This window comes from Coloeus monedula (assembly GCF_965178545.1).
Source record: "Coloeus monedula genome assembly, chromosome: 3".
In the NCBI taxonomy this organism is placed as follows: domain Eukaryota; kingdom Metazoa; phylum Chordata; class Aves; order Passeriformes; family Corvidae; genus Coloeus; species Coloeus monedula.
In genome coordinates, this window is record NC_138783.1 from 74195090 (window position 1) to 74222062 (window position 26973).

Consider the following 26973-nt stretch of genomic DNA (forward strand, 5'->3'; position numbering starts at 1 on the left):
TGGCTACCTGTGTTAAGTTGCTGAAACACAACATGCAGGTATTTCAGTGCAAATAAAATCTCAGCAGGGAAAATTCATTACCAGGTAACACTTCCAGCCACTGAAAACAATTACTACTTTCCATCAACCTCGGTAGCACGGAACCATCTTAACACATTCATACATATTGCCCTCATCCACCGGCTGCACTTCCCTCAGGAATATCCATCTGCTCCTACAGGGAGTCCTCCAGAGGCTGCAGTGTGAATATCTGCTTTGGTGTGGTCCTCTCCACAGGCTGCATGAAAATACCAACCCCTCCATTGCTGTCTTCCAGGAGCTGCAGGGGAGTCCCTGCTGAGGTACCTGGAGCACCTCCTTCCCCTCCTCCTTCACTGATCTTGGTGTCTGCAGGCTTGTTTGTCACAGTCTTTTTCCTCACTTTACCAGGCAGCATTTTTCTTTTTCTTGAATACATTTCCAAGCAGGTGCCAGCATCCTGGCTGTGGGGCTCAGCCATGGCCTGCAGTGCATCTGTTGGAGCTGACTGGAACAGGCTAAGCCCAGCACAGATGCTGCCCTTGCAGACCCACCCCCCACCAAAACCACCAACCTCTTGATACATTCAGACAATACAATGTCTAGTGGTTTCTAAACAATTTTTTTTTCATATTACACAGTCTACCATTTTAAGTTACTTCATTATTCCAAACACCATCTTCAACTCTGCTGATTTTAATCTACTAACTTCTCATTTTTTGGTTGTTGAATATTTTGACTAATACTCAGTTACATATCAGGTAATATTTGATACACAATATTTTGACATTTGATGCAATAAACATGGAAGAAGTGTTGCCGCTAATCAGAACAAAATACTTTTTAAAAACAAACACCAATTGAATTTTTGGCAATTTTTTTTTTTTTTTTTGAAAAATAGTATTTCACTCTAAGATTATTTTTTAAATAAATTCTAAAGAAGAGTGCCCAGATTCTTGGTTTTAAAAATGGCAGAAAAATAAAATTATAAGGTGATAGAAATTTTATTTATTATGTAAAATATGTTTACTGAGCTAGATGTGGAAAGTTTAAATTCTGCAGCATAAGTATTCATTAAGAACCCCACAACTGATCAGCCCTAGTAACAATGCAGAGATTCTTTATATTTAACAAATCAGAATACTTATGTTTTATTCTGGTTTCATGATTATGTGTTTAATGCATAACCTATATAGTGCATATAACGACAATGCTTGTTTCTTCGTCTGTGACCCTGAATTAAAACATAAATGTTGAGTTAATACGTGCAAAACCACTTGCATGCTGCTAATATTTTCACTTTAAGAAGGAAAGAAAATAGATGCTACTAACGTTCTCTAATTCTGGACTAGTCACCATTCAGATATGTGCTATCTGTTGGCTTCTCTAGGTCCTATTGGGGTCTTTTTGACTTTGTGAACACAGTGAAATGGTAATTAAAACCTTGAAGGCAAACAGTGCTGTAAATACTGCACTGACACATAAGCACACTCATTTCCTGGTCCCACTGTCCCTCAGAGGACAAGGGTTGCACTAAGGTTTCAACCAAGTAAACAGGTGATGGAGCTATGAGTACTTTGCTTTGTTAAAAAGCATTTAGTAGTTTCTTGACTCTTGGAACATGAAACACCATGTTATACATGAACTTTCAAGTGTTCTGCTTTTCTGGGTTTTCTAAGACTCAAGCTGCTTCAGTTTTCAACAACTTTGTTCTTTTTCTAATTCTTGCTTCTGTCTTTCCCTTTCACTGGGACCTTTTTGTTTCTCTATCTGTATCTTCCTTTTTTTGAGCAGTTCAGATATGGCTGTTCACCATGACGACCTAACACTCAGGCTATACCTATCCTATGAAATAAACTTAAATGCAGTCTTAACACCAGAATGGAAATAAATCTAATCTTCACTCCAAACTCACACTTATTCCTTCAGTGAATATCTTACTGGTGGCAAAACACAGGAGGTAGTCTGAACCCTCACTTCTCACAGCATTAGGGATGTCAGGTAGCTGTCTTGGCTCCAAATAACTGAAAGTAAAAGGTGAGATTTTAGCGAGTCTTTCCTTTAGATATCTAAGCTATTAGACAGTAGTATTGCTGAAAGGCTATAGGAGACATTTTGAATCCATAGACTGTGTGCACAGTATCCCACATCACATAAGAATGACTATGATACAGGGAAAGGAACGGAAAAATATATGCTATATTCCCAGGTTTTGCCACGTAAGAGGAAGGAAAAATCTTTAACCTTCTTTATTTTATTTTACCGTTTTTAGGAGGGTAAGTTCCTCATCTGTGAATTAAGTGTGCTTATATTTTTTTCAGAGGAGTAGTTTTAAATATTTTTTCTCCATCCCACAACTCTTGACAAAGCCAGTGTCTTTAGACAGTTCTTGTCACTGTATAACAATATCTGTATTTAGAACAGATAAAGAGCTGAATGTTGTTTGTAGTGCCTTAAACAGGTCCTATGAAATTTTCAAATTACAGCTATCTCATTGTCAAGATTCATGGTGATAGGAGGGGGTGTCTAAGTTTTCTCATAATTTTAGTTCCTATGGGCAATGTCTAAGATCATGATGATACAGAATCGAGCATATCAAATGACAGCAAGCTTGGAAGTTGGAGAAATTGTGATTATGTGCCAGAGGCATGAAGTCTAGCTCCACTGTAATTGTCACTGTGATCTACTGAAATGAAAATAAAATGCATTTAATGGTGTTTTTCTCAATTAGCAGTATCACTACACAATGCTGAGAATATTTAATGACTTCAGCAGAATGACAGCAGACACAGTTTCATCATACATAAATGGAAGAGTGGTAATAGGCTCAGACACAAATGTATATAACACAGCTGGGGATTGCTCAATTTGTAACCTGAATTTCTCAGCATTTCCTTACACCACTAGAGTCAAATGAAGCCTTCCGCAGGGATAACATCCAGGCAACACTTCTAAATGGCATGCTGTCACATATGTCACGTTCTCCCATGACTTAAATCTGCCATAGGCTCAACAGCAGATATCACTCAGCAAAACACTAAATTATTTCTTCACTGCAATCCTATTTGTAATGATTATTTTATTGAGATCTTAAGAAAACTTTCTCCTTAATTTTACCCAAAATATCTATGAAATGTTTAGTTTACTGATTTCTTTACTATCAGTGGCAGGATGAAAACTTTCCAGAAAGACTTATAATAAGTGTTCTGAAGAGTCTTCCTTATTGGAACATATTCTTACTGTATTCGTTTTCATAATGATGCTGAACATTACTTTCCTCACCACTAAGATATATATTGAATGATCATATCTCATTTTCAAAATGTTCAATATCAATATCATCACATCTGTTGTCAGATGTCATAATGTTGAATTAGATTTTTTTACTGAAATTTGTTACTGAAGTCTCATTTTTTTACTCTTACTGATTTGATTTTTTTCTTTATCCATCTGTATTTGATGTCATCAAGAATATGTGTAGAATATGTGTACGCTAATGGAATCTTGGTTTTCAGTACTTGTAAGAGAAGAAAACCATTCTAAAATTATCGTACTTATCTTGATATTTAACAGGGACTGAGTATGAAAACAAAAAGAAATAAAGGGTATGTATAGTACATATATCACGGAAAATAAGCAGCATTGTGAATGCAAGCAAGTAATTTGTACATGAGGAGAGGAAATTTTGTCTTATTTCATATTGTTTCCTTTCAAAAGTATTTTGATAGTGAACCCTTTCCTCTGTCATTTATGATGACACTTCATGCACAGCCTGACTGAAGTAACTTTCATGTATAAGGTAACTTGGTCAGCAGCTGCTTCTTTTTTAAGGTCTGCAATAACATGGACAGATATTAGCATAAGTTCATCCCAGTTCTTTAAAAATTTGTAGAGTTCCATAAGATATCCCATCAGATAAGTGGAATGAAACAGGTTACACAGGTACATACAACAGGTATGTTGGAAGGGTGAAATCAGTTTAGAATCATGCTCCTGCAGCTGTCAGTTCTGAATAGCCAAAAATGGAAAAGGAAGATTTGACACAGGTGAATAATCAAGTGGATCTTCTTTTTAACAATGTGCCTTAGGTGCCAACTTTCAATACATCTGCCACAGCCAGTACACTTAGCTTTTCAGAGAAGAAAAGAGAAAATTTTAAATGGGCTTAACAAAAAAAATACTGGTAGACTAAGAGTTACAAATTTAAATAAGTAAAAAAAAAAAAAAAAAAAGTAAAATTACCGGAAAAGACAGTTGCAACTCTCTTAAGAAACCAAAAACATCATGGTAATCATGTTATGTTGCTACAGGTTAATCACTGGTGATGTTTTGTAAGGCTGAAAGATAATGATCAGCTGAAAACTTGAAAATCTCAGCACAAACAGTTTGTCTTACATAAGTCCATGATATCTGGAACAGATGTTTGCTAGCAAAGAAGCAGTGCTAAAATTTGATGGACTGTAATATACATACAGACAATATGTGTGTGTGCTTCTCTATAGACATAAAATTTCATTCTGTATTATCTTTGAGGTATTTTTGGGGATAAATAGACAGCTCTGAAAAACTGCAAATTTTGTTCTCCTAAAGCCTGTTTTTTACTTACATCTAGTAGATTTTCTTCTGCAATAAATTCTTCTCAAAACATATGATTTTAAATATGATACTATCTAACACTAGTTCATTTATTAAGATGCAAATTAGAAAGCACTACTAAAATATTTTTTAAACAGGTGTAAATAACACAAAATAATAGTGTAGGTCGTTTCTAAGAGCTGGCTTTGACTGTAAGTTTTCATATGAAATTAAATGGCATTTACCTTTATCTGCAAATAAATGCTCCAAAATTTAGGAAATTATCTCAGTGCACTATATATAAATAAAATCACATTTCAAGAGTGAATTATGATAATTTACCCTTCGTAAAATATAATAAATATCAACTAATATTCTGTAACATAATTTTAGTAAAAAAATTATTGTTCACATTATTGTAAATTTCCAGTATACTAAAAGAGAAAATTGTCTTGCTCTTCTATAAGGAGAGTGAGTCAGAAGGAGCATAATACTGCATTACAGTGACTTAGATGTTCTTCTATACTGTAACAGGAGGCTAGCTACCAGCCTTTGCTTCTAGGAGAATTTAGGAATTTTACATTACTATGTTATGTCTTACAAAACATAAAAGAATTAGTAAAACCAAAATATAGGAAGGAAAAATAACCTTATTTTTCCAGTTAAGATACTTAGTCATACAGAGCTAAAGCTGTCTTTTACCTTCTTTCTCTGTAGTCCTCTGACCTATATTCCTGGCCACAGTGTTTCAGCCTATAGGGATGCTTAAGGTTTCTGTCTTGGGCTTCACTGAAAAAGCCAACATTCTTGTGACTTTAATTTTTGTTTCTGATGCTGAAGAAAATCCAGATAATAACCATAGGAATATTTTGCTGCCCTGTCAATCAAACTTGTCCGAGGCTTGCTTTGGGGAGAAATAAATCAAATAAGCAGACAGATACTTTGAATAGAGTCTAAGGTCTCAACCAATCTGCTGGGATTTGAAATTAACTAAGTATGTAAATGTTGAATTAAAACATGACATCAAGTTCTGATAAGTCTTGCTGGGGAGAAGATGCATGAAGGTGTAACACCCAATTTTCCGCTCTGTCATTCTGCTAGAGTGTACCATTCACTCTGCAGAAAGAGCCAACTAAGGGGAACAGATTTTACTGAATGGTCATGTGTGGCACAAATCCTTTATATGAACCTAATTCCAATGACAATTGGACACTAAGGTGGTAGACATTTACACAGCAATTTTAGCTGTCCATGGGTGTTCTTTTCTGAAGTCTGTCACAGAAAATGTAACCTACACTGGAAATCAAAGAAGAAAGTATAGGGTAGAAGAAATTTTGCCAAATGTTTTGGTTGTGATGACAGGAAATTATACAAATAACTGACAATCCTTTGGCTTTAATATCATTAATAATTATTTTGATTAGAATTAGATCAGAGACAATTAGTGAAATTCTTAGGTTTTTTTTTCTTTCTATACCATGATAAATAAAAACTTGAATGTCCGTCTCCATCCTCAAACATTGAAATATTAAATTAGCAGCTTTGGAGACCAGTTATTTGGAATGTAGTTCCATCAGGTTCAGGTTCCTAGTGTTATGAATATAGAATTTTCTATATAAAATAGAACATGTTGACTGTGAGAGATCTAACGTCAGTGGGAGATATTCACATTGCCTGACATAAACACATAGATGGGACTTGCTTGGTGGGATGACCTTGGCTGGATGTCAGGTATGCACCAAGTTGTTCTATTACTACCGCCCTCAGCAGGATAGGGAGAGAAGAAAGTAACGTGGAAAAAGTCTCTTCCCCACTTTCATCCTAATTCTTAGCTTTGACTGTTGATCAGACACCATATGGTCCAGAATATCCCTTTGGTCAGTTTGAGTCAGCTGTGGTGGCTCTATCCCCTCTCAAGATCTTCTCCACTGCCAGTGTGAGACAATGGGGAATGTTGTAGAGACAGTGATGATTCTGTGCCAGTGCTGCACAGCAGTAGCCAAAGCACTGGGGTGCTACCAAAGCCTTCCCAGCTACCAGTGCAAAGCACAGCAATACAAGGTCTGCTGTGGGGAAGTTTAACTCCATCTCAGCCAGACCAAATACAGTCAGCTTTAAAGTGACAGAGAGAATTCTGTTCCCATTCAAGAAACTGAAGTGTCTCAATACAGGTGTGGTTTTTTTACGTACCTAATCTGATTTAGGTATGTCAATAGAGTGAGCATCCATTAGTGGAGTCTAAAGAGTAATTCTGATGATTCTAAAGTAGACGTACAATGTTTGATTAATTTGCCTAAAAAGGGGAATCCTTGAGATATCCTAGTTATTTTTACAAGTTTCCAGCTGCTCCAGAACATCACTCCAGGTGTCTTGTAGGGCCTGTATCAATGAAGTGAGTATCTTTCAGATATCTTAGGGCAAAAACAGTGGCTACACTGATGTATAGATAAACAAACCTAAACCAGTGTCTGGTTGTGATGAATTAATTTTTTGTGCTGCACTGACTGTAAGTCTGTAAGTGCTGCCTAAAAATTGCCTCCAGTGTTATTTGAAGTTGCTTTAGACTATCTGAGAAAACAGATGAGAGATCCATGCCTCCATAAAAATGGAGCTGGAGGCCAGTGAAGATAGTCTAGGACTCAAATGGCACTTACCATATTTCATTAGATAAGTGAATTAAGTCCCAGAAGTCTACTGCCTATACTGGAAATTTGTACACATAATTCACATGCAGACACCACCCATGATCATTCAGGAATATGAAAACACATCACAGTTGCAATGTGACTGCTGTTTAATTAACATATATCTAAATAATAGTATAATTAGTCAAAGTACACATAATCAATACGTTGTCAACATTCCTGCTTTCAGTGCGCATTTAACTGAAAATGTTCATGGATACTGCATTTTCTTGTCCACTGGAAATATTTTATGCAACTCTTCAGGGGCTGTAATTACATTAATGAGGTTAGGGTGTTAGAATATGTTGTCTAAGATATTCTTCAGATCTAACGCTACCAGTGATTGATGAATCTGCATTGAGAAACAGAACATCGTGCTGGTGAACCTCACCACAGACAGGAATTCTGTGTAACATGCTGTGTGTTCAATGAAGGTGGGCTCATCCACTGCTGCAGCACCTGGGGTTCCTCACACCAGAAGGGGCAGAAGATTGCTATAAACTTTTTATACTTTCCGTCCTTTATGCAATACATCTTATGATGAGCCTTGAATACTTCTTACTTTCTTACTGACATTTCAAAAGAACCAACACTTCCTGAGTAGAAAACACACACTGATATGTGAAAAGCTAAATTAAATTGTCTAAATCTGGGATAGCGATCAGTTGTAATGATAAGATTCTGGACATACAATCATAGATTCATAGAACAGCTTCAGTTGGAAGGGACCTTTAAAGGTTGTCTAGACCATGAAGCACATTTAGAGTGCCATTACATGTTTAGCAGATTATTATTCTGCCAGTCATCTGTTTGGTTGTCTGGAAGAGAATGGGTTTCCTATACAGTCTTTATTAACTCTACATAGATGCCCCAGATGCCCTAGAGCTCCTCAGTGGGATAAATACCTTCCAATGAGCAATAGAATTAAGGTTATAATTGTTTCATAACACAAAACCCCTTCTATAGCTTGCAGAAAGATACTGGTATCTCTCCCAGAGATCAATTCATCTGCCCTTTCTTATGCAGTGAATTGTCCTTGGAGGTTATTACAAAGTGAGACCAGAGTGACTAATTAAGACTTGTACACCTTTTAGATACCTAAAGTAGGGCAGATGAATCCCAAATATATACCTAAATTAGAAGGCTAGTCTACATTGATTCTCATATAGGCAATGCAGAAAGATTGTTTCCTCCAAAGAGATATTTGGAGCTGGCATCTAATTTAAATGCTCTGTATATAGAATATCTTCTCATCCTTTGCTAATTACAGAGAAAACCTCAGGACTTTTACCCTCTCTGTTCTATTTTCTTTCATTTTAGGAGGCAAAAAGAAAATAAAAATGCCAGCAGGATGCAGACTTATCAAAAAATATCAAGAGATGTTGTGACTGTGTGGCTCGAATGTGGTATGAAGGAACTAAGGATGTGATCTGGTTTTGAATTATAAACTATACCATTTTAATATCTTTCTGTAATTTTCAGGATGTGATCCCTAAGCCGATAGAGCATTTGCAACATGAATAATATTTTTGTCTCTGATTTTGACCACAATTTCCACCTCAAGATTTGTTAAAAATTTTGTTGAAGCTGATACACTGTTAAAGTGCAAAGTTATTGAGAAAACAGCATTTTCAGTCAAACAATATTATCAGAAAATAATCAAAAAAGAACAGCCAATAAGAGGAAATTTTAACCTATAATTTTGTAATTAACTCTATTGTAGATAATTTATTATTTTAAATTGATGCAAGATTCTCTTAGATTTTAAAATAATGTAAGAAAAAAGTGAGATACATATTCTATCTCAAATAAGTTGGCCCTGATCACTGTAATTCTTGCACACCTTTTATGTTTATAGAATAAATTATTCTAATCCATGTACAAGGAATATCTTCTAAAAGAATTGTATGTTACAAAGGGAACTTATTAGACATACCACAACTGACCACAACTGATACAAAATTAGGGAAAACTTTTTCACCAAAAATGTTATCAAGCATTGGAACAGGTTGCCCAGGGAAGGTGTGGAGTCACCATTCCTGGAGGTAGTTATAAGATATGACACTTAGGGATGTGGTTTAGTAGTGGACTTGACACAGCTAGGTTAATGGTTAGACTTGTTCATCTTAGAGGTTTTTCTAACCTAAATAATTCTGTGATTCTATAAATTGAAAACAAAATCATAGAAGCGTTACTGCCTAATTCAGATTATAATTTTGAAGGTTACACTAAATTCCAGTGCTTCTGGCTTGGGAAAAAACCCAAATGTCTCAATGTATATTTTTCTTGTATGAAACATATGCTTGAATTATTATTTAATTCTCTTTTTCCATTAACATTCTAAATAATTTTAGTATTGATTATTTATTCACTGGTATTCACTGGTATTCTCAAATTCAAGTCTACTTATTCAATGTTAAAAGAATTTTACAATGTTGAGCTTATTGCAATGAAATACAAAATAGTAAAAGTGTTACTTGATATTTATTGAGTCTAACCATTTATGTAATTTGAAATATGAAACAAAAACTTTGGTATCACACTAGGATCTGTTTCTCTTTCTGTCAGAATAGCTATAACATGGCAGTGAACTTTCAGCTTCTAAACCAAGTGTCTGCTAAAGCAAGATATTTAATTTGCATTCATGACACTAGAGGAGAGGAAATTAATTTGGCTGAATACAATCAATATATACATAATGGCAAACAACAGTCAGAATAAATCTTACTATTTTTATACCTCCAGGGTGTAATCCAGACAGCTGTAATTAAGCACAGATCTCCTCTCCTAAGGGTTTTGAAAACAGGTAGAATGTATTAGAAACCTCCATTCATTTGCGGTTCAGTCTGCTTTGTCTCAGGCACATATAGATCTCTGCTGTTAAATATAAGAGGACTAGCAAAAGCAATCTTTGTATTAGAGGACTAGCAAAAGCAATCTTTGTATTCTTGATTATTTTCATAATTTAATTGCTATTATTTTTCCATGACTCTGTTTTACTTAATTTTGTCCAAAAGAATCTGCAATAGAGGGAGCACCCACTAAGCAGTACAGACTCGTCTGATGTGCCTTTAGACCTCTGAGCTGGGGATTTGTTCCTAACACTGTTTATTTATGAGCACAGATATTGTGAATTTATATATAAATTGCTTTTCAAAACACTCACACAGACCACAGCATATACATCAAAACACTTTGTAACAGCTCCCAGGGTCAGGGAGCAAAAAGAGCGGGCTGATCTCTGAGAATAGATGAGCCAAGGGTGTCCCAAGGTGTGAAGAACAGTACCCTCACCAAGTAATGCAGTCCCACAGACCCTGAGACCCTGAGCATGAGTCACTGAGCAAGTCTGGCCACACCAAACTCAATCACCCAAAAGGTCAGATGGCCAGAAAAGTCCAGAACAATGAGACAGATCTGAGGATGAAGGCAAGAAATCAGGCCACTGGGTCAAGAGCAAGACTGGGACTAACACAACACATAAACACAGGCATTTCTGCAGCATTGTGTAGGCAGGGATAGGGCCTGAACTTGAATGAAGCTGAGGGAAGTAAGATTCTTCTCACGGCATTTTCCCATAAAGCTTTCCTCATGGCAGTCTGCTTCCAGGCTGCACAGCAACACCGGATCAGCACTGGCTTGATCACTAGCAGCTGAGCCCTCAGTACAGCACCCAGGGCTCAAACACTTGGCACTGAATTCTGCCACTTGATACTCAGCTGAAACCAATGATAGCATAGAGGTGTCAGCTTTGGCTGCTCTTGCTTACTTATGTGCCCAACAGCATTTGTGGCCACATGGCCTTAAAGCAAACCACGTAATATGGCTTTGATACACAAGCAGAATACGGAAGCAATTCATGAATCCATGGGGCAACAAAGCTCCATGATTTTCATAAGAGAGTCTGTAACTAAAATAGGGTGAAGCACATATTGATGCCTTGTGCATGCCTCATTGTCTCCTCTCAGAATGAAGGGAGACTAAAATTACTGGTTTAAGTGTAGACATCTGTTCCACTGATCATGGAGGGTTAACCCACTTGCCTGCAGGGCAAAAATAGAGGAAGAAATAAGAAAAACTTTGTGGCTTGAGATGAAAGGGATTTACAAGTTGCCATCACAGGCAAAACCACACTTGATTGGAGGAAATTTAATTTAATTTATTGAAAATTAAAATAGATTTGAGTAGTGAGAAACAAAGATAAAGATTAAAACACCTTCACTCCCACCTTTTCTCAAGCTCAGCTTTACACCTTCATTTCCAACTCCCTTAAGCTGTCCACATCCCCAGCAGTGCTCTCCTCACTACCCTGAAGCATTTGCCCTTTCTTAAATACTTTTTAGCCAAAGTGCCATCTTATCTGCTGGGCTCAGCCTTGCCCTGAGGTAGGTCGACTGTGTGCTGGAAGCATCTGTGTCTGGAATGGGGATTCCCCTTACAGAGGAGACCCTTCAGCCCCACCTCTGCCAACACCTGGGCACCTGCACCTGCTACACTGCTATTTGTGTGTAGTCAGTAAGTCCTGTGTTGCCTCCCCAGCATACCAGAGTCTGCAATGGCTTCTACAATAGCAGCAAGGTGGAGAATGCTGTGGTGTATGATAGTTGGGAGAACCTCTGTCCAGCAGATTTTTACACAGTTTAACAGCTTGTCTCTTGAAGTTCAGATGAATATTCTGATTTCATGCCACTCTGACAAATTGCCTGGGCTTATCCACTCAATATCTTAAGAATAATATGCTACTAAATAGAAAAATCATGCTTATCACCTTAGAATAAGAATTTCTATGCACGCCTGGGAAACTTTCAATCTAAACAGAAAGTTATCTAATTAATTTTAATGTCCTCAAGGTAACATGGTACAGGGAGGTAGACAGACTATTTCTACCTGGTACACAAATGAATAGATGGGATTTTGATAAATTTATCTATATACATATATTCATGGAGATCTCAACAGACATCCTATTCAAGTTTGCAATAAATTTTAATATTCATGTAATAGTTATTTTAGATTATTAATACCTTATATTTCTATATAGACTTAAATTAGCCTCTTACATCGTGAAAAGAAGAGCATTGCTAAGTCGTATGTGTAATAAGATTCCTTCTAATATGTGATTCACATTTGTGGAATTTTGCAATATGTTCAGCACCTCCATATGTTGTTGTGGCACCATGCCAGTTACAAATAAGCTTTCTATACAGTACAGAGTTTTCATAGCCACACTTTAAAAATAACCTCAGAGGGGAAAGATAAAACATGGAAATCTGACAGAGAATCTGTCAAATGTCAGCTAGGATTATGGTTGCACAGAACTTCCAAGAGATAACTAGAGGCCTTTTATCTGCTGATTGCATGGCTGACTATAATTTTCAAATCACAAAGATAGTCCAAATCTGTCTGTCTATGAAAAATACTTTTATGGGTTTCCATAATCAAATTAAATTTTAAAAATGTTAATGCTATCTGGGGAAAAAATAATACTTTTTGGCATTTGAATGGCAATGGGATGCACAGATAAAAATACGTTTAAATATATGAATTATAGAACAACTAATATATCCAAAATCCCTATACTATCTTTTATCCCACAGGATTCTGGTCACAGGGATTTTCAGTATTCATAACATAAATATTCAACCAGTTTTCTTAGGAATATATTGCAATAAACAGAGTTGAAATTAAGTTTTCAATGTTTTGTTAATAGTCAGTCTAGTACTGGACCTTAAGATCTTAACAGTATGCCTTATTCAATCCTCAATTTGTTCATGAAAAGCTGTGTATGATATTACAATCTGTAGGACCTGGAGAATGGTGTATGTACTATAAACACATGCTTGCAGTTTTCATTGCATTTTATTAGCTCCAAGTTCTTATTTTGATCCTTTCAGGAAAAGCAAATGAAGTGGTGCACTCATTTAACATCAGTCCTGGTACAGAAGACTTCCTGCTGTGTAGCAGAAAAAAAAATGAATGAAAGAGGTTAACCCTCTAAAATTTTAAGGTATGTTTGTGTAGTATGGCTTTTCAGGGTTTAAACCAATCAGAACCCATTGCGTATGTAGCCACCCCAATCTCACTTTATAATCTACACTTAAAGCATGAATTGGCTCACCTTCAATGATGCTAACTCATGCTCAAGGCTGTGGTTATGATCCTCTGAACATCTCCTCATCTACTGGAACTGTGAGTAGATTAAACTTTATGTGCTAAAAGCATAGACAAAACAGATTCATGTCTGCTGAAAAGTTCATGGGTTTTTTTATGTACTGAGACTATTTTGTGAAAAGCATTAAAAATGTTATTCATTCATCTGATCAATGAATTGGGCTTTTCAGATGTACTCAATCTGAATTTTTGAAAGAGTAATGTTCTTTGGGCTTTCTGGAGATAATTTCTATAGAGGACAAAATACTTTAAATTCTGCAGTAGACAGGAGACATTCAACACGTTGCCTAAACATACCTTGCTTTGCTGTGGTGGGTTAACTTTGGCTGGCTGACAGGTTCTCACCAAGCTGCTCTGTCACTCCCCTTCCTCAGCAGCACAGTGGAAGAAAATATGATGCAAGGCTCATGAGTCGAGATAAGGACAGGGAGAGAGACCACTCACTGATTAACATCCTGGGCAAAAGAGACTCAGATTGGGGGAAAATCAGTTTAATTTATTGTCAATCAAAGCACAGTAGGGTAATGAGCAATAAAACCAAATCCTAAACCCCCTCCCCAGCTCTCCCTTCTTCCTGGGCTCAACTTCCTTCCCAATTTCTCCCAATCAACATGGAGGTACAAAGAATGGGAGTTATGGTCAGTTCATTGTTGTCTCTGCTGTTCTTTCCTCCTCACCCTGCTCTGCTGTTCCAGCATCAGCTTCCACAGATGGGATACGTTCCTTTATGAACTTCTCCAATGTGAGTCCTTCTCATGGGCTGCAGTGCTTCCTGAACTGCTCTAGTGTGGGTACTTTCCATAGGGTGCAGTACTTCAGGAGCAGCCTCCTATAGCATGGGGCCCCTTGTAGGGCCACAGATCTTGCCAGAAAATCTGCTCCTGTGTGGGCTCCTCTCCACAGGATCACAGGTCCTGCCAGGAGCCTGCTCCAGCTCAGGTTCCCCACAGGGTCACAACATCTTTCAGCACATATCCACCTGCTGTGGCATGGGATCCTTCTTAGGTTACAGGTGGTTGTTTGCTCTAATGTGTACCTCCATGGCCTGCAGATTCGACCTGCTTCATTATGGTCTTCATCAAGGGCTACAGGGCAGTCTTTGCTCTGGTGCCTGAAGCCTCTTCCCCTTCTTCCTCACTGACCTCGATGTCTGTAGAATTTTCCCTCACATATTCTCACTCCTCTGTCCTGGGTGCTGTTTTACTGCAGTTTTTTGATGTGTTTTTTTTTTTTTTTTCCCCGTCTTCTTAAATATGTTGTCCCAGAGGTTCTACCACCACCACTGATGGGCTCGACCTTGACCAGCAGCAGGTCTGTCTGGGAGCTGGTTGGCATTGACACTATTGGACCTGGGGGAAGCTTCTCACAGAAGCCACTTCTGCAGCCTCCCCATTAACAAAATCTTGCCATGCGAAAGCAATACATTTGCTCAGAAGTTATTAAGGTTCTGAGGAGGATCTTAAACATATTTTCTGGATGCTTTTCTTTTGAGATTTTCCTTCTAATTCCAACACTAGACAAATTTAATCATAAAACAAATACGAAAGGCATTCAAGAAGATTTAATTCAGGTTTTTCTTTGTACAGCAAGAGAAATTGTAAGATGGATACTATCCCCTTAACATTTATCATTTGAAGCTAGTTTCCCTTCCTTGAGCATGGAGAAAACTCCAAAATATGAAGGTAAATCAAAGATAAAATCCAACTCTGAAAGAGTACTATGAAGATGGAGTTCTGCTTTGCTGGCATCCTGAAAGAAAAAATCTAAAATTTTGCATTATTTTAATTCTTTGGGGTTTTTTTTTAAAAGAAGAGTTCAACATTCAGGTACTGATGATAATCGCCAAATTTTTAAAAGCTGTATCCCAGTATGGTGGGAAACTCTTCACCTGTGTTTCTACAGATAAAGTCCTACAGTTGTCTAAATTTATTGGTAAAACTATTGAAGACTGATAAATGAACTGATGCTTAAAACCCTCATGCATTCATAAACCACGTAATTTCTCATTTAAATCTGGAGCTTATCTGATAGATATGTCTAGAGAGCACAGCCACATAAAATGCAGTGTAAATTGATTGGTCTTGTCCTTCCTAAATAGGCTAATTTTCTTCCTGATTCCAAGGGTTAATTTGCACTGTGAAAGCTGTAATATGTATTCTGGAAAAGGAAGAAGACTAGAAGGTGCCACTCTTTTGACTGAATGTTTTTATTTATTTTTTTATGTATTAACAATTTAAAATTATTATTAAGTCTTTCTTGTACTTGTGAGTCCAAGACCTGGACACAGGACCCTTGATTTTGTCTCAGACTCTTAAAGTACTATCTCTTAAAATGTAATGATGTTCTAGGATGTTTCAATAAACACTGAATACATGTATGGGGTCAATTGAATGTAGACTTTCATCCCCTTTTGTGGCCATTTGATTTGAAGAGGTTGGCTCTAAAAGTAATTTTTCCTTTAATAACTAAAAAAACGGACAAAAACTACTAGCTCAGATGAAAATACTCTTAGCAACAATGAGTGGAAAAAGTCAAGAAGATGAGTTATTCTGAATAACTGAACAACTTTGCAATTTTGAATGTTGTATTTCACTTTGAAATTTCAGAGAAATTGCAAGTTAACAAACTTGTAGAAGACTAAATCTGTGTTATGGTTTAAGCCATAGCTGTCAACTAAACACCACACAGCTCCTCCACCACTGAGATGGGAGAGAGAATCAGAAGAGTAAAAGTAAGAAAATTCTTGGGTTGAGATAAAAAGAGTTTAATAGGTAAAGCAAAAACCCTTCATGGAAGAAAAGAAAAGTAATTTATTCACTCCATCACACATAATGGTGACTTGGGAAGACAAATGCCATCATTCTGAATGTCCTCCCCTCCTTGTTCTTTCCCCAGCTTTATATATTGAGAATGTTATCATATGGTCTGGGATAGATCCCTTTGGTCAGCTGGGGACAGTTGTCCTGGCTATGTCCCCTCCCAACTTCCCATGTATCTCCAGCCTCCTTGCTGTGAGAGGTGGTGTGAGAAGCAGAAAAGGCCGTGACCCTACGTAAATACTACTCAGCAATATCGAAACATCCCTATGTTATCAACACTTTTTCCAGCACAAAACCAAAACATAGCCCCATACTAGCTACTCTGAAGAAGATTAACTGTACCCCTGTAGAAAAGCACCTGGTTTACACTGGTTACAGCCAGCATGGCTTCATGAGGTGAAAGTCCTGCTTGTCGACCTGATTTCCTTCTGCAGCAGGGTAACCCGCTCAGGTGATCAAGGAAAGCCAGTTGATGTAATCTCTTTGGAATTCTGCAAAGCTTTCAATACTCACAGTCCCTCACAGTATCCTTCTGGACAAAATGTCCAGCACAGCTGAATAACTGTGTTATGCAATGGATGAGCAACTGACTCACAGGTCAGAAGCAGAAGGTCATAGTATAATGGGGTGCCATCAAGCTGGTGTCCTGTAACTAATGGGGTTCCACAGGGCTCCATAATCATCCCAGTTCTCTTCAACACCTTCATTAATGACTTGGACACAGGACTTGAGGGAATGGTAAGTAAGTTTGCTGACAACACGAAATTGGAAGGAGCTGTCTACTCCCTCAAGGACAGAGACGCCTTGCAGAGAGACCTCAACAAATCAGAGAGCTGGACAATCACCAACCACATGACATTTAACAAGGGCAAGTGCTGGATTCTGTACCTGGGATGAAGTAACCCAGGATGTGTGTACAGACCAGGGAATGAGAGGCTGGAGAGCAGTGTGGAGGAAAGGGACCTGGGGGTCCTGGTTAGTAACAGGTTGAACATGAGTCAGCAGGGCCCTGGCAGCCAGGAGAGTCAATCATGTCCTCGGGGGCATCAGATACAACCGCCAACTGGGCAAAGGAGGGGATTGTCCCACTCTTCTCTGCACTGGGGCAGCCTCACCTTGAATTTTTTGTGCAATTTTGGGTGCCATGATAAAAGAAAGACATTAAGCCATTAGAAAGCATCCAAATGTGGGCAATGAGGATGGTAAGGGTCTGGAGGTGAACCTGTATGAGGAGTGGCTAAAGTTACTCAATCTGTTCAGCCTGGAAAAGAGGAGACTGAGGGGAGACCTCACTGCAGTCTGCAATATCATCAAGAAGTGGAGGGGCAGGCGCCCATCTCTTCACTCTCATGGCCAGTGACATGACCCAAGGGAATGGCCTGATGCTGAATCAGGTAAGGTTTAGTTTGGATATCAAGAAAAGGCTTTTCACCCAAAAGGGAGACTGAGCACTGGTGGCTCAATTAGACTCATTCACACTGTAAATCTAACTATTCAAATCTTGGTGAGAAATGAAGTGGGCCTAAAATTTTCTGCTGTTTTACACCGAAACTCAACTAATACATATGCCTGAGACTGAGATTTTGCCAAGATCATTTGGATGCTACCCAAGCTTAAAGATCTTCCTGAGCCCCTTCTTAAAATATATTGTGGATACATGTTTTTGCTATAAACACTGAAGAAGGCTTGTTTTAGAATTTTATACATTCAGGAAATGTGATTCCTCAGTTGTTTGTGCTCCTTTTGACCTGTACTACTGAAGTAAGGTCATCTTATTCCAAATCCAGTGGCTGCAAACTGTTCTGGAGGTTGCTCCAATCAGATCCTTTGCACTAGTCAACAAACTCAAACTGAACAAAGAAAAGCTTCAAATATCTTAGACAAAAGGGCTCCCAACATGCATACAATCCATAATAGATTAACTGCAATACCAAAGCTGAATAACTGTAGCAGGATAGTATTATGAGAACCTCTGTTACCAGGAAGTCACTGGGTTATTTTTACTATGTAAGTTTGGACAAAAGAATATTTTTCTTGCACATTGACTAGGAATTTCTCTATGGAACATCTTCCTTTGAGGATATTGCCTCTTCCTATATCAAAGAGGGAGAAATAAAAAGTAATTTCTAATGCTATAGGAAAAATTTCATGATCTGTCATTTAAATATCTCTGTTCTCAAAAAGGCAGCTGAGAAGAGAGTGCTCATGTTATTACACTTGCGGTAAAGTGGTTTGCAATGGATTGTATTCAGCTCAGAAAAATTCCTCTCTGAAAAACAATATAAATGAAATATTACATTTTCAGTAAGTTTATTCAGACATTACTAGAACCATCCTCTATCTCCAGAGAACTCTGAAACAAAGAAATCTGTCAGACTGAGATAAGCATCAAGCTTTATATGGAAGTAATCTCCGCTTAATAAATGTAAAAGATACATCCAAAATAATATTTGTCTAGGATTTGCCCAGTATGACATGATCATAAAGTCCATTAAGAGACTCTCTAAGCCCTTTCAAAACACCATAGATATAAAAAGCCTGGCTATAAAGTAATTTAAGTTGCACGCTGAACAAATATATCTAGGAATACTAAGCATGAATTATGATTATGGTAATTCTGGGGAATTGTAAAGAAGCAGTGCCAGCAATGACAGCAATGGCAGCATGAGGGCATCACAAGATCATAGATATATAGTCAGCTGTCATTAAATCCGCTTGCAAGCCCATGTTCAAATATTCATATAAAAATAGCATGCCTTTATTGCATAATTGCTATCAAAGAGTCCATTATTTTGTAAAAAAAAAAAGTTACTGATCTATTCTTTTACTTCATTTTTTCACAAAGAAAATTACAGATAATCTAACCTATCAACACTTAAGAAACAGAGATCATATAATTTTACTTACTAGTACCTTGTAATTGTTTGCTACATCTGTAGTGGAAATTTGCTTTGAGTTTTTTGAGAAAATACATTTTCATTCACAAGGCTTTTCAACCCTTAAGCAATGTAAAGCTACTTTTTCTTATAAAATCTCAAAGTATTATCCTTATCAGAGATCTTTTTCCTAGACAGAAACATCTTGACTGTAACACAGATTATTAAATATAAAAATAATAATAAAGGCCTATAATTTTGTCCTTTGGATATGAAAGAAGTTATTTTCAGTTTCTGTCTGGAACAGGAAAGTAGAAATATTATCTAAATAATACAAGACTAAACCTAGCTGTCACAGTATCCAATTTCTAGTAGGATCTGGTAATGAATACTTGGAAAAGTAAACAAGACTTTGAACACAGGAATAGTATATGTACTTATTTCTCCAAATCATCTTCCAACTTCCAGCTGTGAAATAAATATCTTCTGAATTGGAAGCAGGATGTTTGTCTCTGACCACACTGATTGTCCTTCCGCTGCATGCTGAATCCCTAAGGTTTATTGTCATCCAAGTGGCAAGTTACACAGGTGTATAATGTTTTGTATGAAGATTTTAAGAGCTAGTATTTTATATTAAAGTAAAACAGGAACCAAAGAAAAGCAACTAACCTAAAAATGGCTCAGGATTCCCTACTTGCAGTTTTGAGATGACCATGTTCTATTATGATTAAGATCGTTTTTGATTATGATTATAAGATACACATCATTCTGTGCTGTGTATATCCTTTTGTGCTTGGATGGAGAAAGAAGCCTTCCCATCTACTTCCTTCATTTACTTCCTGTTCCTATTCCTATTCCTATTCCTATTCCTATTCCTATTCCTATTCCCGTATTTCTTTCCCACTTTTGCATTTCTCCAAAGTCTGTCTTTCTGCATTGGCTTCTTAGGTAATTTATTGTTAATTCCTTTGCTTTTTATACTGTCACACTGGGGAGGAATTTTGGGGTGCATAGGAGATTGGGAGGAGACACAGCTGGGACAGGTGATCCAAATTGACCAAAGGGATATTCCAGACCATATGACATCATGCTCAGTATATAAAGTGGGAAAGGAAGAAGGAGAAAGAGGGTGACAGCTGGAGTGATGGTGTTTGTCTTCTCAAGTCAGTCTTATGCACAGTGGGGTCCTGCTCTCCTGGAAATGGCTGAACACCCGCCTTCTTGTCCAAGGAATTAATTCAGGGAAGAGCTGAATTAATTCCTTGTTTTGCTTTACTCATGAATGTGGCTTTTGCTTTTCTTATTACACTGTCTTCATCTCAATTCATGGGTTTTCTAGCTCATAGACTTCTGATTTTGTCCCCAGACCCACTGTTGGGGAAATTAGCAAGTGCCTGTGTGGGTCTAGAAATAATAGCTGGGATTAAACCATGACAGCATCAGAAATAAACCAGGCAAAATATATCTTTTGACAATAAAAGGATTCTCTAGGAATACAGGAAAACTTGTAAAATTATTCCTCTTGATTTCACTGGGAGTCGGTGCATAGCATCAACTCCTAAGTTCTTGGGAATTTCCATCTTAATGACTGGAAAATGAGCTGACCAGTCATTGCAGTTTCTTGTATCTCTGAGTGTCACGGCAGTTTTGGATGGTATAGTGCCACAACTTTCCCAAAAGTCATCTCCAGGAGGAAGCTTCTCGGTGCAGCCAGCCACCACACTTGCACGCACACCTACACACACACACCGGATAGCTGGCAAAAACAGTCTGACGATGAATGAGCAGCAAGGGTCTTCTCATGGGGTTCCACGGGAGAGATTTATTGCGGCCACACTCGTGCAAGGGTCCAGAGAAACTAGCCCCCGAACAATGGGGTGTCCAGGGTTACACAGTAGAGTGGAGAGAGCATCAGAGACCAATGATCTGAGGGCAAGGGGCAGTATAAAGGCAGGGCTAGGGTAAGGGAATCAGTAGAGAAACTCTGAGGGCATAGAAGGTAACAAGGGGTGCACCGGCCAATGGAGCTAACCAAGGAAGCAGAACTGGGGTACATTAACATAACAGAACAGAGCATTCTGGGGGAAGCTTTTCCACTCACCATAAACTGGAAAGGAACCTAGGACTTGGTCCCACCACAACTCCTTTCGTTCCTTGTCTAGCAGCCCCACCGGCCTCCACATCTGAGGACAAATGAAACAAAGTTTCTCTGTACTGGTGCTCTCAAATTTTCATCTTCATGATTTCATGGTTTAGGGATATTACATTCCTTTTATTCAGACTTCATATTCAGACTTCCACTTAAGAACTTTGCATGAAGAATTGCATGCATTTTAGGGAGATGTTACTATACCAGAAAAAAAAATATAAAGAAGCCTAAGAATATTTAGTTTATTTGTCTCTCTGCAACACTCCATTTAATAGGAAAATGCAACCTCACAACTACAGGAGCAAGGCAACAAAGCATCTTGAAAGTTCAAGCTAAATCCCAAGACATTGCATGAAATTTTGGAGCAGGGAACTTAAATAATATTATTCAAATTGTAACAATGTTTTTTATCACCTAAGTTAAAGAATCAAGGTTTTAAAAATTCTATTAGTGGAAAGAATTTTCTGACAAGGAAGAAATCCTCCCAAAAATCAAAGCCAGACAATCAATTTAGCCAAATAACTGCAATATTATGATTCTAACATCACTCACTACCAGACATGCAGTAGCTTAAAAGTGAACTTACATAGAAAAAAGTCAACATGTCTCTTAGCAGGAACCTTTGCTTGATGGGCCATATCTAGAAATGCAGATTTTAGCATGTTCCAGGAGTATGTTTTAATATGTTCTAGGACACTCTCCCCCATGGCCCCTGCTAAGGAATTAAAATATTATCAGTAATTTATAAAAGACTCTTGCATGCCTGTAGATTCCAGACAGTGAACCCAAGATGGCTTTTACTGCTATATTTCATAACTTATAAACACATAACTTTTTTTTTTTCCTAAAATGGAACAAATGTATAAATCATTAATTGATGTCTCAAAAAATGAGCCTTTTTTACAGAAACAGGTAAGTCTTGGGAAATGGATAATAGATTCTCTAGGGACATAGTAAACAGTTGACAAAATGAAGTAGGGAATTTATTATTATTACAGGAAAGCACTTTTTTATACAATGTCGTCATTGATTTTCTGATTTCAAATCTGCTTTGAGAACATATGGGGGATTTTATAATACTTTACTGTTGATTAAGTTGTTCTAGTATTATGATTTTATATTTGAACTTGTAACTGTGAGTCAAAGTATGGGCTTGGCTCTTACTGAGGTAAATGTGCAGTCATAAGAAATGGATCAATGAACAGACATACAGCTGGGAACTCAAAAGTGGGCATTTGAAGATAAAATTAAAAAGAACATGAAGTAGAATGTTATTGAATTAGTTGATATAATAATAATAGTGAGTTTTAAACATTGCTCTTCTTTAACAAACATAAGCACACATTCATGCATACTCATACACAGGCAGACACAGTTACATAAAGTCAATTTACTAAATTTATTCAGGCAATTCTGCTTCATTAAATTTTTTACAAAACAAATTAGAAAGAAATTGTATGGACATGTTTATTTGAAAGTAGAAGCCTTCTGTATCACTTAGCATTAACATATTATTGTAAAAGGAACCATGCAGAAAGTAAAAGATATTTTATGGAAAGCTCTCATTGAAAGGACCATCTCTGACTGGTTGGAGTAGGATTGAAAAATCATGTTACTGAATATTTCCGCCACGGTACCTAGGAGAGGTATGTAATCATCCATCCATAGGTCCCTCCGAAACCTCAACTGCTGGTGCTGTTGGTAGAGCATGGCCTGCAGGAATCCCTAAGTCTCTGGTTCAGGTCCAAATTGAAGGAAGTCCTTGGTTTTCATCCAAAGCAACCAGGACTAGCTCGAGAAGTGGGCCTGTGGGAATCTCATGACGTTTAACAAGACCAAGTACAAGGTGCTGCACCTGGGTCATGGCAATCCCTGATATCGACAGAGGCTGGGGTATGGGCAGATTGAGAGTAGCCCTGCTGAGAAGGACTTGGGGGTGCTGGTGGATGAGAGGCTGGACATGACCCAGCCATGTGTGCTTCCAGCCCAGAAAGCCAAACATGTCCTGGGCTGCATCCAAAGCAGTGTAGGCAACAGGGCAAGGAAGAGGATTCTGCCCCTCTTCTCTGGTTAAAGCCCACCTGGAACACTGCATCCAGCTCTGGAGTCTCCAGCACAGGAAGGAGACTGATCTGTTGGAGCAAGTCTAGAGGAAGCCACCAAGATGATTAGATGGATGGAGCACCTCTCCTATGAAAACAGGCTGAGAGAGTTGGGGTTGTTCAGACTGGAGAACAGATGGCTCTAGGTGATGTAATTGCAGCCTACCATTACCTGAAAGGAGCCTACAAGAAAATTAGAGAGACTTTTTGCAAGGGCATCTAGGACAAGGGAAATGGCTTCAAACTAAAAGAGTATGTTTAGGTTAGATATTAGGAAAAAATTCTTTACTATGAGGATGGTGAGGCACAGGAACAGCTTGCCCAGAGAAGTTGTGGATGCCCCATCCCTGTGAATGATCAAGGGCAGGCTGGGTGGAGCTCTGAGCAACCTGGTCTAATGAAAGCTGCCCCTGGCCATGGCAGGGGTGTTAGAATGAGATTATCTCTAAGATCCTTTCCAACCCATGCCATTCTGATATTCTGTGATCCTATGATCTTTGCTCTATATCCTTTTAATATTCCTCTAGGGCATATATAGTGTGTTTTGATGGTTCTAAGTTGTCTCAGTGCAGTACCATTTGAACATGTGCAGAGTAGTAGGAGTGGATGCAAATCTGTAGGATTCATCAGACTTGACAGGGTCTCGGCGATGTTGCCAATGTAAGTTCCTAGCAAGTTATAGACTTATGTCTGTAACTTCCCAGTCTGTAACTTTGACTACCTCCTTCCCAGTCTATGACTTCTGCTCCTGTAATCTCCACATTATTGCTTTAAACGTAATTAGTTTTACAGAGTTGTAAACATTATTGCAGCTATGCTTCTAAGGACAAGAATTTTCCACAAATATTAAGGAGCATGTTTCGTATGTATGCTATAATGCCTTTTACTCAGATTCCTCTCACTCTGACAATGTCAGCAAGTGCGTTTCAATTTTAGACTCTCTTCTATCTGGAATAATTTCTAAAAGCTTGCTCATCTGTTTTGGTGTCAACCACAAGGTCTGCAGAGAAATTTCCTTAATTTACTCTTTAATTTATATACGGAAAATTCTATTACATTCAACCCAGGATCTAAGTACCTGAATACTAAGCAAGAATAAGAGTTTCTTATACTAAAATAAGCTGGGATGAAATCAAGCAGGAGAAAATAAAAAGGGCGGAAGATTCTGTTTGTTGTGAAAAAATAATAAATACTTTACAGAAAATTTTCGCTGTTTTTTAATCCAGTCTTCTATTGAAAATTGCAAAATATTTAGATCCTAACCCTCAAAGGTGTTCAACAGAAATAAATCTTATTGAAATTCAAAATGTGCAATACTGAAACTTCTGGATAATAGATGAGATACCCTTTCAGGATTTCCCAACTTTTATCTTCTGGTGCTCAGATTCTACTTCTTTTATTTTACAAGACACAACAAAAAACAATATATAGCACAATCGTGGAGATCACAAAACTTTGCAAAAAGAGATGTTATTTTAATAGTTCTCATTATATATTATTAAGTGTATTATCACTGCAATGCTCTGGGAAGTTCCTTTTACTAGAGTTTATTAAACATTTCAGGTAATAGAAAGGAGGAAAAAGGATATGAAAGATGGATTCAGATCACCACTAAATTTTGACTTCATTACAGCTGTTATAAATGTTTTGCAAGCTTGAAATTTATTTAAAAGTTAGTTTTTGTCACATGAAAAGTTTGAAGTAGGCTTTCCAGTGGAATCTTCTGAAGTTTAATCCTAAATAAACATTTTTCTCAAGATAAAATTACAGTAAATTAACACAACCGGGGGCTTGTCAGCACAAACCTCGGCGTGCCCTCGGGCAGAGGGGACGCAGCGTTGGCCTCCACAGCGTCCTCGCTGGACGGCTCAGTGGAATCGGCGTGGGATGGGTGCGTGCGCTGGCTCCTCCTCAGAGGAAGCACCTCGGGCAGCCGATGATCAGGCTGGCGTCTGCCCGGAGGCAAAGAAGGCGGGAGGGGCCTCTGGTGTGAGTTCCAACAGGTTTATTTGCCGGAGGGTCCAGGGACCAGAAAGGGCCCCAAGATGCACTGGGCACACCCTTTTATGGGGGGGTGGAGCAAGGCAGGGAAAGAGAAAACAACCAATGGGGTACAAGCAGAGGGGAGGATACAATTTTTCAGAACAAATGGGGAAAACAGGGAGACGGGAGTCATAACAGGCAACCAATTAATAACTAAGAAAGGGAGAACTTTCTGGAACAAGGGGAGGTAATTTAAGATTGGGAGCGACCCAGGGGGAGGTAACCTAGATCTCAGTGATCTCTTCTGGTCCGCCTTCCGAGCCACTGTCCTGGGTGGGGAAATCCACCCAGTGGATGGCCCTAGTTTGTCTGACATTTGATGGTTTCAGCCCGAGAGTAGGCTGAGCCACCCCACAGTAAACGCTGTTTCATTTTTAATACATGTATCACAATTCACATTCAACTACCATTTCACAGTTTAGTAAATTGCCAAATTGAAAAGGGATAAGTCATAAATAGAGACATTATGAATTCTGAAAGTACTGAAATGTAATTTTGTATGAGGAAGCTAGCAGTCAAAAGTAAAAACTGTGCTTTAAGCCAATTACCTTTCTTGACAAAAAGAAATGTTTAAAACTACAAGTTTCCCTTAATGCAAATATAATAACTGTTCTTTGTTTTCTAAATTCATTAAGTTTAGAAATTTAAGTTTACCATTACATTCCTAAAATAGAGCTGTTAAAAGTATTTTTAGTGTTAGTAAAGCTAAGTGTTGTTTCAAAGTTTTGAAATATGCAAATATCTCTTCAATTCTTTGCTGCTGCAGGAGTAGAACTTGCTTTGGTGGACCCAGTGGTCTGAACACAGATAAAATTACAATAACATCAGTTCCAGCTAACTATATAGTTCCTTCTTAGTTACCAACATAAAAGAAATACTCTCTGCAGGTCTATTTTCAGATATACTGCTCATAATAGAGAGTGATTTCAACCTATGGAGAAAATGACTGACAGATGGCATTGTTTCTTTTTTTTATAAACACAGCTGGAATGGAGCTGAAATCTAAAAGACCTTTTGTCAATAATAGAATAAGGAGTGTGAAAAGCAGCCTGCACTGCTTCTAACAACTCTGAAGACATTTAACACATGCTCCACAAGTCTTTTTCCTTGCTTAAAAATGCAACGTTCCAGAGAAACTAAAAAAGGTTGTCAACACAAATGAACTACGCCATAAAGAAGAAATCAATGGGTTGTGAATTACAGGAAAGGTCAATTTGGGTTTCCAGAAACACAGACTTTATTAACAGATCAAGATTTTTTTTTTTTTCTTTTTCTTTTTAAGGGAAGGGGGAAAATAGATTCAGCACTTTTTTTCAGTTAGATATAAGAAATAGGTTTTCATACTGAGCAATGTCAGTGAAGCCCTGGACTGCCTATCAGTGCATTAGCAGTAAACATTGAGCCTTTTCTACTACCTTTGATACGCATGTATAAGAAAGTGTCCTTGGAGTTTAATGTTAATTTCCAGATTACTCTAAGAGGGCTCTTCACCAGACTGTTCTGATGGTGCTGTTGAACTTTAAAATCTTTAGCATG